Source organism: Dendropsophus ebraccatus, chromosome 6 (genome assembly GCF_027789765.1).
Source record: "Dendropsophus ebraccatus isolate aDenEbr1 chromosome 6, aDenEbr1.pat, whole genome shotgun sequence".
NCBI classification, from domain to species: Eukaryota; Metazoa; Chordata; class Amphibia; order Anura; family Hylidae; genus Dendropsophus; species Dendropsophus ebraccatus.
Genome location: NC_091459.1, coordinates 9,969,438 through 9,981,677, shown reverse-complemented (window position 1 = coordinate 9,981,677; position 12,240 = coordinate 9,969,438). Strand labels below are relative to the sequence as shown.

Below are 12,240 nucleotides of genomic sequence, written 5' to 3'. Positions count from 1 at the left end.
TCAGCCAGAGGATCCATGGTGTGCCAGAAAGGTAAAAATCATAATTTCACTCTTATCTCTGAGCACCCATAGAATTCTGGGCAGCTGTCCATTCTGTGGCAGCCATGGGTGTGAGGTGCAGCAGCTCCTTTTCTCTAATTTTGTATGTCTATTCTGTGGCTTGTCATCATCTGCTTAACGGGGTTACCCAGCGCTACAAAAACAAGGCCGCTTTCTTCCAGAGACAGCACCGCTCTTGTCTCCAGTTTGGGTTTTTTAATACCATATTTGTGTAGAGCGAACATTTTGATCACTTTTTATTAATTTTTATATATATATATATATATATATATATATATATATATATATATATATATATAATGTAACAAAAAATCAGCAATTCTGGCGCTTCTTTCCCTTATTTAGTTTATGCCGGTCGCCATGCCGGATCACTATTATTATATTTTAATAGATTGGATAATTACACTCGCCATAGTATATAATATGTTTATTTATTTTTATATGTTTTATTTGTATAATGATATAATTTTTATTGGGGGAGGAGCTTTGGGGTATTTTTAAAAACATTTTTACCTGCACACGGTGGCGGTCTATTACCAAGCAAAGGCAAGTGCTGAAGCACTGGAGACAGGCTGGCCCGCCCCCAGTAGGAGGAAACCCCCTCTATTACGCAGCTCCATTGATTCCGGCACCGTTTTATTCCTGTGCGAAACTTAAAGCAATGTACCTGATGGTATATTCGCTTTAATTGTTGAAAAACCCCTTTATTTCAAGGATGCAATAGTTTGATTCTTTACACTGACCTAGTAGAATGATATATACAGCGGTGCCTTGAATTACGAACATAATTCGTTCCGGGACGGGGCTTGTAATCCAAATCCACTTTTAAACCAAAGCAAATTTTCCCATAAGAAATCACTGAAATGCAGACAATTGGTTCCACACCCCAAAAAATAAGGATTTTTTATTATTCTGAATAACATGTAAAACAAATGAAACAAACATTTAGAAACAGCTGAATTTGTAATATATGTTACTGTACAGTAATGGAGAGGATGGGAAACACAAGGGCGGACAGAGACTGCAGGGAGCATGAAGGAATGAGCAGGGTGTAAAGCTGAACACTGTCTGGGGAGCTATGAAGAGATTACCTCCACAGTCCTGTCCCCTGATGTAAGCCCCAGCCTGAAGTGGATCTGCTATGATTTAGAAGGTGAGGGAGACTTCCTGGGTCAGAGTACAGTGCTGTAGACTCCACTATGCAGACCCTGCCCCTCCCCCACTCCCCCTCCCACCCAGTACAGGGAGCTCTTACACCAAAGCAATGCTCTTACACTTTGAAAAACTTTGATCTCTTAAATCAAAACGCTCTTAATCCAAGTTACTCTTAAACCAAGATACCACTGTAGTTTGGTTATATGTGGCAGTGTGTCTGTGGAAACCCAACTCCCATAGCTCACAGGTTTCATGCTCACTGTGAGAGTTGCACCAAAGAGAATATAAGAATAATAAGAAGAATATTTCTGTCCAAGCTGATTGAGCAGAGAAACCATTCTTAGGCTGTGTTCACACAACATCAAAAATAGAGAAAAGGCGGCCGATTTTGATATTTAAACAAACGTCTGTTATTGCCGTGATTTAACTGACTGCAACGGCAATGCATTGAAGTCAATGGAAAGACGGACGTCCAATGCACACAATGTATTGAATAACGGAAGTTTTTACCGCGGACGTCAAAATAATGAACATGATTATTATTTTCGTACGTCTTTTGCAAACAGCGGACGTTTTTTATTAGTTGTTCACACAGTTTTTCTTTTTCCACCGTTCTTTCTTCGTTTTTACTATTAAATTCAATGGACCTTTCAATAAAGACACACCCAAAGGCTGATTAGTAAACTAGAATAATGTACAAACACCAGTCATTGCGATAAGGGAAGGCTAGACTGTTAAATGATGTCCGTTATTTTAGACTCAAAATGACGGACGTCATTTTAAACTGGGCTGAAAAAACGTTGTGTGGGCATAGCCTTACATGCTGCCAGCTTTAGTTTCAGCCTGTGCGCTTATGTAACCGACCACCTTCAGTAGTTACCATTCTACTGCTAAGTATTTGTTATGCAGATTGCAGGGCAGTGAGCGTCGCCCAAGCCATATAAATCCATTTTACACCCCCATGTGTTATTACTAGTCCATGAGCTCTCCTCTCTATAGGTAATGCAGTGCAGATAAAGCTTGGTTACCTATGTTTCTTATGATTTTTTTTTTTTTTCGTATTGACTGACGGACACAAGAAGCTTCTCCTTCCTACAATTCTTGTAACAGATGGTCCCAGCTGTCCTTCGCTCCCTCCTGCAGCACCTGCACAGTAGCCACAATCTGAGCTCCAGGTCACTCTGCCTTCAAAAATAACCCACAGCGTCCTCCCACCAGGGCAGAATACAGGAAATAAAGCGTCTACAATCTCATCTCAATGCTAAACACCTTTAGACTATGTTCACACTATGTACTTTTTACAAAAAGAGTGGCTGTTCTTTTCAGTTTACACAACGGCCGTTCTTTCTAAAATATAATGATTGGCATTGAAGTCAACACAAACAACAACCGTTGTTTCACACACTGTATTGAACAACGGCTGTTGTTTCCTACGGCCGTGGAAATAATGTTCATGTCAATTATTCACACTGTCCATAGACTTTAATGCAGCTTTCATTTAAAACAACGGCTGTTGTTTTGAGTGCCGCACAACGGATGTTGTTTATACATTGGGTGAACATAATCTCGGGATGCTTTCTTTTTTTCCATAATGTAATAATTTGCATTGAAGTCAATGCAAACAACGGCCATTGTTTCACACAATCTATTGAACATCGGCCAATGCAGAAATAATGATCATGTCAATTTTAGGCCGTTGTCCATAGACTTTAGTGCAATTTTCCATTTGCTGTTTTGGGTGCCAAATAACAGTCGTTGTTTATACGTAGTGTGAACATAGGGGGAGATTTATCAACCATGGTGTAAAGTGAGACTGGCTCAGTTGCCCCGAGCAACCAATCAGATTCCACCTTTCATTCCTCACAGACTCTTTGGAAAATTAAAGGGGGGATCTGATTGGTTGCTAGGGGCGACTGAGCCAGTTTCACTTTACACCATGGTTGATAAATCTCCCTCATAGCCTTATTGTGATGAGATGTGTAACCTGAAATGATATCATATTTTATCACTGTGGTTTATGACGCTAAGAGTCCATGTGATGGAGAATTGTTTGGGAGTCTCATCTGTTACAATAATGTATCATTTCCCTAAAATCACCAGATCCAGTGACTCATGGAAATGCTATAATATGGACTCTTCTTAGATCATTTCCCCCTATGACAGTGACACTGAGTCAGCAGTACATATGTAGCATAGCCCAGGGACCTGCTATAGAGGGAACAGGCCTTGTGACAGTCTGTATATTTACCAACCCTATAAAAATACAGGTAATGTACCCACAAGCTGCAGTGAGAGTAATGGCACCAACATCACTATATCACTATAAGGCTGGGTTCACACTGCGTTTTTGCAATCCGTTTTTTTCATCAGTTTTTTGCAAAAAAAATGGATGAAAAAACTGATGCATTTGTGTGCATTTGTTTTTCCATTGACTTCCATTGTAAAAAAAAAAAAACGGATAAAAACAGATCCGTTTTTTTAACAGACACAAAAGTAGTTTCAGCTATGTTTTTGTGTCCATCAAAAAAACAATGGAAGTCAATGGTAAAACGGATGCACACAAAAGCATTCGTTTTTTTATCCATTTTTTGCAAAAAACGAATTGGAAAAACGCAGTGTGAACCCAGCCTAAGAGTCAGAACCTTCACTATGAACAAACCAGAATTTTATAGAGATTTTCCATATGAGGATCCAAAGGTTATTTTGTTGCATTACTTGAGGGTTTTTTCAGTTTTTTTTCTTTTATAGAGCACTGCAGAATATGTTGTTTTTAATTTGTTTATTTTTTTTCCTGTTCTTATTCACTTTACAAATACACAGTTGGTCAGAATTGGATTCATGTCTCCCCCTAGAGGTAGGATTTGCAATTGTTCTGGATTTTCTTTTTTTTTTTTTTTGGAAATCAACGCTGAAAACATACTTGCCTTGAACAGTGCTGATGTCACTGTAAGGGCCATATTACACGGGACGATGATCGTGCAAAAAATCGTTATATCGTTCGAATTTAAATAATAATTGTTGTGTGTAATTGCAGGCAACAATCGAAAAATTATCTAAAATTATCGTTAATCGATCGCTAATCGGTTGCTGTAATTCCACATTTGTTCGCTCAAGTTCCGCATTTGTTCACTAATCGTTTAGTGTAATTGCGCATTGTCCATTGTTTTTCTGGGATCAAAAGGAGTGAACAATCGTAACCATTGCAATAATGATCATAGTAACGATTGTAACTAACGACCATCGTTCTGTGTAATATTGTGAACGATTTCAGGTTAATGATGAACAATCTCCTTTGCGATCGTTTATCGTTAGTCGTTGAATGTTAAAAATCGCTCCGTGTAACAGGACCCTAAGGCTATGTTTACACAGTATTTTTTCTCAGTCTTTTTTCAACCAAAACCAGGAGTGGGTTGAAAACACAAAATCTTTCCATTATAATTATGCCCTATAAATTCCACTTCCAGTTTAGGCTGAATAAAAAACTGCCATAAATACTATGTGTGAACATAGCCACACAATGCATACATTTGTCTTTTATGTCTTTGCATATAAGCACTTTAATATGTTTCATATAAGGCTTTAATCACAACATGGTCAGCTTATATACCAATAAAATCTCCCATAGGCTAGGTTCACACCATGTAAAATTGACGGTCTTCATTGCACAACATTATTTGTACCATTCACATAGCGTAAATCTAACCATAGACTTTTATGGGAAGGCGTATACCAAAAGTGAAATGTTGAGATCTTGTTACCGCAACTGTATTAAAGAGCCAAATCTATTAGTCTTTTCAAGGGGAACGATCAGCCGGTTAGACTGTCCCGCTGCAGTTTCGTGCTGGATTTTATGGGATTTAAGTTTTCACCCTTTACCTGTGAGCATTTTTATTCTTTGCACTAAGCTTCTGCAATTTGCTTATATGAGTCTCTCTGCTTAAAGTGTGGATGAAATTTTTTTAAATTTTGATGCCGTTCCTCTTCCCTTTCTGTGTACTTTGTCCTGCCTCCATATTTTATTTAATAACAATCTCTTTGCCTTCAATAAACTTTATCATTTTCTAAAAAATATATTGATGTGGTTCATGTGTTTATCCCCACAGTCTCAGCAGATCAGGGAGCACACGGCTAACTGCATCGGAATGGCGCAGAGGATGAAGGTAACAGGCATACCCTCCTCCTCGGCGTCTCCTGTGCAATAGGGACATATCAGCAGGTTAGATTCGTCTCACCTGCTGATAGTTCCTCTTAAACCATGTAGAAAAAAAAAGTGTACGTGTGGTAAAACACTGTTGATGGCCGCATACCGGATCGGCAGTATGCGTCCATTAGCGCTGGAGCCAGGGAGGTGTTATTTCTTTTATCCTACCCAACACTTGAGAAAAAAGAGTTCTGCCTGGACTTCTTCTTTAATTACAGTATGGAAATTACTCACTATATAGCGGTAATATCCGTTTCTGAGAAGTTACTACATTTCTCAGGATGCATTGCCTTCCCTTAGCTGATCATTTTAGTCCTCCCACCCCTGCCTACTCCCCTCCCACAGCACTCCAGCCAGCTCCCTGCCCAAAGCTGTTGCAGAACATCTAATTCCACTGTAGATTATTGTACAATCCGTGAAGTTACAGCACCTGCTGCACCACTCCTTCTCCTCCTTCTATAACATCATCTATCACAAGGCAGCATCCCGGAAACCTCCATCGCCCCAATAAAGATATATATATATATATATATATATATATATATATATATATATATATATATATATTATATATATAGACGTCTTTAACTTCCAGTCGGTTGTGAATCGCGCTAAAGCCAGTACTATCAGTGATAACACTATATTAGTAAGACATATATATTGGGGTTTTATTTAAAATACAATTTTCTGATAACAGAATACCTCTTTAAATAACTATATATGTATGTAAAGCTATTGTGTATTTGTGGGTTTTTTTCATGTATTTATTTTTTTTATTATTATTTTTTGGGGCGGGGGATGTTGAAATACGCCATCTTTCAGGACCCTAGCAATGCCCAGTACTCTGCACTCCAGACTACATGCAATGGCCAGAGACATGACTGGAGGATGTTTGTTTTCCTCCCAATCATTAGCTGCTGCTGCTTCTTCTTCTTGCTGATTCATCTGCCTATCCAAGAGTCTCGGGGGTATTTCTCAGGCCCAGTGGTATGCCAGCATTGTAATAGCATCCCAGCTGCCGCCGCCGCAGGGGTTAACCATTTTACTGCCAGAATGTTAATTATTTGCACAACCAAACAGCAATATTGGATGCAACAATTTACTAATGGCAACAGCAGAGCAGGATAACTATATCATGTCCACGGAAGCCGGGGGCAGCTGACACTGTTACACTCATATGGTGTCCAGATGAGACAGATCCGCACAGCAGCCGCTGATCCCCAGCACATTAGCATTGACCTGGACACCGGTGGGGGTAGGAGATGGGGTTTACATCCTTGGGGAATTATGGAAGTCTATTGCCTAATGTCCAATAATCCATCAATCAGCTGCTCCTTCTATTGTCTGGGAGTTCTTATAAGCCATAATATTGGCATTTACAATAAATATCTCTGTATTATAAACCAGTAAGATAACATCCTGTGTCCTGGGCGGCTGTCAGATTGGTATTCTGTTCTGCTTCTCATACAGAGATGGCTGCTACAGGACATGTGATCCAATCAATGCGGCCAGAGACATTACTGCATGCATGCTTATCGACTGCACCACAAGCTAATGGCTGCAGCATCTAGAGAAGAGCACCAGCCGATCGCATGCAGAGGAGACATCACATCCCTAGATCATGGCGGATCTATACCATATCTCTGGAAAATGCTGCACTATAATGATTGTTTTCAGTGCATGTTACTGTATATATCTTTCCGTATCACATCTTGGTGCTATCTCTTCCTCAGGTGAACGCCCACACCATGTAAAAGAAATACATGTCTGGCTTGAGCTCAGAAAACTGCATTAAAGGGGTAGTTCACCATTTTTTTTTTCTTTCAAATCAACTGGGTCAGAAAGTGTCAGAGATTTGTAACTTACTTCTATTAAAAAAATCTCAAGTCTTCCAGTACGTATCAGCTGCTGCATGTCCTGCAGGAAGTGATGCCTTCTCTCCAATTTGGTTTCCAGTACTTATCAGCTGCTGTATGTCCTGCAAAAAGTGGTGTATTCTTTTCAGACTGACACAGTGCTCTCTGCTGTCACCTCTGTCCATGTCAGGAACTGTCCAGGGCAGTAGCAAATCCCCATAGAAAACTTCTCCTGTTTTCCAGACGGGAAAGAATACCACTTCCTTCAGGACAAACTGCAGCTGATAAGTACTGGAAGACTGGAGATTTTTTTAAAAGAAGTAAATTACAAATCTCTGACACTTTCTGGCACCAGTTGATTTGAAAGAAAAAAAAATAGGTGAACAACCCCTTTAATAAGCAGAGGCTATTGGTGATGTCTTCAAGTAATGCATCCTATTGCACCAATTCCTGCAGGACATACAGCAGCTGATAAGTACTGGAAGACTGGAGATTTTTTAATAGAAGTAAATTATAAATCTCTGACACTTTCAGGCACCAGTTGATTTGAAAGAAAGAAAAAATTTGGTGAACAACCCCTTTAACAAGCAGAGGCTATTGGTGACGTCTTTAAGTAATGAATCCTTTTGCACATGACCCACATTTCACGTCCTCATGTACAGATATAACCGTTCACTCCCACACCTTCTCAATGCCACAGAAAGCTGCTAACTCCTCTGTAATGTAACACCCGGTGATACTGCAAACAAGCCATGGATTAAGCAAGTCATGTAAAAGCTTCTGTGACTCCCAAGGTCTTAGAATATAATGAGAAGAGTATCCAATGGAATATAAAAGATACAAAGCAGGGGAGATAACAAAGGTGCATAGCCTTGAGATCATGTATGTCAGGGATGGGAAACCTTCGGCCCTCCAGCTGTTGCAAAACTACAATACCCATCATGCCTGGACAGCCAAAGCTTTAGCTTCAAATTCATATATGCTGGAAAGGTGGCAGGTACACTTGTACCATTTAAAGGGGTAATCCGGTGGGTTTTTTTTTTTGTTTCCAAATAAACTGGTTTCATAGTTATTTAGATTTGTAATTTACTTTGATTTAAAAAACAAATTTGTTTTCCAGTACTTATCAGCTGCTGTATGTCCTGCAAAAAGCGGTGTATTCTTTTCAGACTGACACACTGCTCTCTGCTGCCACCTCTGTCCATGTCAGGAACTGTCCAGAGCAGCAGAGGTTTTCTATGGGGATTTGCCACTGCTCTGGGCAGTTACTGACATGGACAGAGGTGGCAGCAGAGAGCACTGTGTCAGACTAAAGAGAATATACCACTTCCTGCAGGACATACAGCAGCTAATAAGTATGGCAAGACATGAGATTTTTAGATAGAAGTAAATTGTAAATCTATATATATATATATATATAACTTTCTGAAACTAGTTGATTTAAAGAAGAATATTTCCCCTTGGAGTACCCCTTTAACTTGTGTATACTGAGACACATGTATATCCACACAAGTCCACACAAAGCCTCCCAAGCTGTTTTTCCTTGGACCACTTTTGACAGGGACAAACCACTGCACACTGGAGAAAAAACACAATTTCGGAGACGCTCCAACCCAGTCATCTAACCATCACAATTTGGCCCTTAACATTTTAACATTTCTCAATCCTTAAGGCTGTGTTCACACAGTGTTAGTTTTTGTTGAGATTTTCCTATTCTTTATTGATTTAGTTTGATTGGTGATCTCATTCAGAGACTTGCAAGTTCACCAATCAAAACAGAGAACACACAGCGTGAAAACAGTCTCAGGCCATGTTCACACAGTGTATTTTTTAAAGTGTCACTGTCGTTTATTTATTTTTGGCAGAAATCAATAGTCCAGGCGATTTTTAAGAAACTTTGTAATTGGGCTTGTTAGGCAAATCTGCCATTATCTGCATTCACAAAGACTTTCCCCAGCCCCCCCCCCCCCTCCTCTTTCTCATTCACTGCTCATTATCAGGAAATCCTGACTCTTTTACATCAGTCGTGCCCTGTGTAACCTATGGAGAGGGGAGGGGGAGGAGGGAGATTAGTCACCAGCAGAGAGCAGAGAACAAAAGATTACACAGCAGGACCTATGTGAAAGTGGTATTCAGAGGTCAGTACTGACTTCAGAGGAGATAGCCCGGTGATGTAGCTGTAAATTAACTCTTTGTTGTCCTGTTTTGGTGCCTCATCTCCCTCCACCCCTCCCCTTTCCATAGAGAACCATGAAGACAGAGGGGAGAGCCTCAAACTGCTTTTTCATGATAAAAATGCATTTTTCGGCTAATAAACCCAATTACAAAGTTTCTTAAAATCGCCTGGACTAAACGACAGAGACACTTTAAGACAAGAATATCTGTTGTTGCTAATTAAAACAATGACCGTTCTTGTCTTAAAATAATGGACTGTATTAAACTCTATGAGAACAGCAGATAATGTTCACACACTATTAATAACGTTGTTCAGTACGGACGCAGAAATATTTGACACGTCAATTTTTTCTGGCCGCTAAAGTGTGAACAATGGCCGTTGTTCAGACAATATATGGCCGTTCTGAGTTCTATGGTGATTTGGATTACAGGTACACCTAAATGTGCCAGCAATCCTAATAAAATAAAAAGATGTTCCTGCAGCCGATATGGCAGTATCAGCCGCAGGAACATGTCAAACAGCGGCCGTTGTTTTTACTAAATGTGAACATAGCCTTATGGTTTATTTCTGCCACTACAAGAAGTGACTGGTCGCCTGTCACATCCTAATCAGTGCTGTTCTCCTCACCTGACGGCTATCGGTGTATACACAAGATACTAGAGACACGGAAGAATAAAAATAACCACTAACAGCATCCAGCCGGTTACTAAGCTACTAAGCAGCAACAGGGGATTTCACCCAACAAACATAAGAAACAATACGGAAAAAAAAAAAGAAAAGCGTCAAGATTATTAATAATATTACAATATGTTACAATCTATTACAGTAACACCAGACGTGCATGTGCCGCACTACAGCATCACACCACCAGTATCTCCCTACGTCTCATCTCTTATACCGCAGTTTACTAAACATTTGAGGAAGAGAATTTACCATGTATTCAGTTTATATACACAGCTTTAGATTGCCTATTAACCATTCATATGTCATATCCTCCTACTATATACAGTGCAACAGGCTTAAAGGGGTACTCCAGTAAAACATCTTTTTCTTTCAAATCAACTGGTTTCAGAAAGTTATATAGATTTGTAATTTACTTCCATTTAAAAATCTCCAGTCTTCCCATACTTATCAGCTGCTGTATGTCCTGCAGGAAGTGGTGTGTTCTCCCCAGTCTGACACAGTGTTCTCTGCTGCCACCTCTGTCCATGTCAGGAACTGTCCAGAGCAGGAGAGGTCATTGTCATCGGCTGATCGTTGATATAGGTTCTGACCTAAAATTGTCGGGCGCCGACCGCACATCACTAGGTGTAATAGCAGTGCGCAGCCGGCGACTGACGATATACATTACCTATCCAGGCTGCAGGGCTCCTCTTCCTCTGTACTTCTCCCCACAGCAGCCGCCGCAGCCAGTGATTGGCTGAGTGGCCAGCAGATGAGACAGGCCACTCTAAAGCTGGAGTGCGCTGACCCAGAGAGAAGCGGACCACAAGAGGAGCCCTGCAACCTGGACAGGTAATGTATAACGTTTAAAGAAAGACTGCAAGGACATCGGTAACAATGTCCCTGCAGCCCTTGTTAAACGATTATCGGGCCGTGTAATAGGCCCAGTAAACGAGCGCCGATCTAGCAGATTGGCGCTCGTTTACATTTATTATCGGGCTTCCATTGGCCCGTCTAATAGTACCCTAAGACTGGAAAGAATACACCACTTCCTGCAGGACATACAGCAGCTGATAAGTATGGTAAGACTTGAGATTTTTAAATAGAAGTGAATTACAAATCTATGTAACTTCCTGAAACCAGTTGATTTGAAAAAAATAAATAAAAAATCAGCTAAATAACCCCTTAAATAAAAAGTGGAGCATCACATCACCAGTATCTCCCTATGTGTTATTGCTTATACTGGAGTTTACTAAACCTCAGGCCAATGGATAAACATTTGAGAAGGCAAAATTGAGATCTATTCAGTATATATATATATATATATATATATATATATATACTCAGCTTTAGACTGCTCATACGTCATATTCTCCCACTATATACAGTGCGACATAATTAATAAACAGGAATAAAAACAAGCTATACAGTAACGCTATAAACCGCGCACGCCTTGTCCGTGGGGCAGAGGTGCTGACGATGACAATGAGCAGAATTATAATAATACATTGTTTTTTATTGAAATTATAATAGTAGGAATGGAGAACGCTATAATTTGTATAATTTCTATAAAGCTAAGGTGATGATCATGGTGTGTGAGCTATGCCCTAGATCTTCTGTAGGGCTGGTATATGACATATATATATATATATATATATATATATATATATATATATACAGTTCCCGGGGCACAATTACAGCTGGGTGGACTGGAGCTTCCTGTGCTGACAATAACACTGCCCACTGACGGGGACAGAAAAGGCTTAGTCATCACAATAGACATGAGCCCGACCATTAACCAGCCAGCTGCCAGGCGCTGCTCCTGTACTGGGATAATCACACACAACTCCCCAGGCAGCCATGTAATGTCATAGATCAGCTGATCTCCTGCACACTTATCCTGACAGTGAGCCTGCACTATTCCTGGATGCATATGCCAAGTCATGCCCAGGTGCCAGCCTGTGTGCCCCTTACCTGCTGTCCTCAGCCTGCCTGCCCCTTACCTGCTGTCCTCAGCCTGCCTGCCCCTTACCTGCTGTCCTCAGCCTGCCTGCCCCTTACCTGCTATCCTCAGCACAGCCCTCTCCCCCTTACCTGCTATCCTCAGCACAGCTGCCCCTTACCTGCTA

The 12,240-nt window shown here is 40.4% G+C and overlaps 1 protein-coding gene across 16 annotated transcripts in view; it reads right to left on the bottom strand.

The window, feature by feature from the left end:
- The window catches only part of DST (dystonin), a 398,894-nt gene that overhangs the window by 346,946 nt on the left and 39,708 nt on the right, over positions 1-12,240 (bottom strand). Inside the window, exon 1 of one of the 16 annotated variants that reach the window (XM_069974492.1) lies at positions 12,173-12,192. The exons of the other annotated variants lie outside the window; for them this stretch is intronic. The gene's annotated coding sequence lies outside the window, so the exon portion shown is untranslated. Of the gene's footprint in view, positions 1-12,172; positions 12,193-12,240 lie in introns of those variants that run through there. 16 annotated transcript variants of the gene reach the window in all.